General features: G+C 37.1%; 1 long non-coding RNA gene across 1 annotated transcript; it reads right to left on the minus strand.

Moving 5' to 3' along the window:
- Positions 1–640: 640 nt before the first annotated feature.
- On the minus strand, positions 641–1173 carry LOC113120298 (uncharacterized). The gene is made up of 3 exons (XR_003294583.1): positions 1029–1173; positions 827–912; positions 641–714 (listed from the first exon to the last, which is right to left on the minus strand). It is a non-coding gene; the product is annotated as an uncharacterized LOC113120298 (long non-coding RNA).

Raw genomic sequence — 1173 nt, forward strand, 5'->3', positions numbered from 1 at the left:
CTTATTTTATAAACATTAAAAAGCTTACTGTTTTCAAACTTTTGACCGATATTGTATGTGATCTAGGTTTCAGTGCACTAGAATGATTTTACAACGGAGCAGGCCTTAAACTGGCTGACTCCCTATAGTGGGAGCTGATTAAAACGCACCAGTCTATGTTATGTCCACGCCATTTTAAATACTTTTGCATGGCGTATTTTTAGTGGTTATTTAAGAGCTCATACTTGAGTTCATGTAGTAATTATGATGTTTTACAACAACGTGACAGCTTTTTACAAGACAGAATGTCATTTGAAAGTTCATAAATGATGTGTTCCCTTTTGACAAGCCACTGACCCCAAAGGGGAACCTGTACAAAATCGTTTTCCATTGGGCATGTATAGTTATAGTTGCTGGACCACGGTTACACTTATCGTTAGACTTTCAAATGGCGGTTATACGGTGATCCAAATAGTACGAAAGTTAATCCACTCCAAAAAAAAACCCCTAACATACATATCGCTGCCCCACTAACTAACTTAGAAAACTACACTGTTATGTACACGTACACACGGTCAATGTTTAATCAACTTTTGAATAAAGTATTGCAAATATACATCGTTATAAAATGACTACTTACAGGAAATTCGAGTAATGCTGTTCACGTCGTTGCTGAGAAAAGCAGTCCTTCAGTGACAGGTGCCTCTTGCTTGAGCCGCGAAACTCGTTAAACTTCTTAAGATGTCGCAAAATACAAACACAATTGTTAGGAAATCCTTAATAATTAACTTCTGAATTAAACATCACAAACATATTTAGTTTAAGCTGGCTAAATTACATAACGTACCCCGATATGAGAGGAGTGCGGGTCTTGCCGTTGCTGAGGAAACTCAGGAACGCCGTCCTTCAGGTGACCTCGATTAAGTTACGAAACTTGTTGAAGATGACGTAAAATACAAAGACAATTGTTAGGAAATGCTTAATAATTATTAACTTTATAATAAAGTGTTACAAACGTAAGTAGGATTAGCTGACTAACCTTACTTAACCAGGAGTTGTGAGGAGTATGGCTAGTCGACGTCTCTGCTGAGGAAAGCAGATTTTTTTTTCCTGCGGAGCTGCACACGTGATCACTTTAGCCGCGAAATTTACTTAATTTATTTAAACCGTTTTTTATTAAGCTGGAACTTTATT

This window comes from Carassius auratus, chromosome 19 (genome assembly GCF_003368295.1).
Source record: "Carassius auratus strain Wakin chromosome 19, ASM336829v1, whole genome shotgun sequence".
Classification (NCBI taxonomy): Eukaryota; Metazoa; Chordata; class Actinopteri; order Cypriniformes; family Cyprinidae; genus Carassius; species Carassius auratus.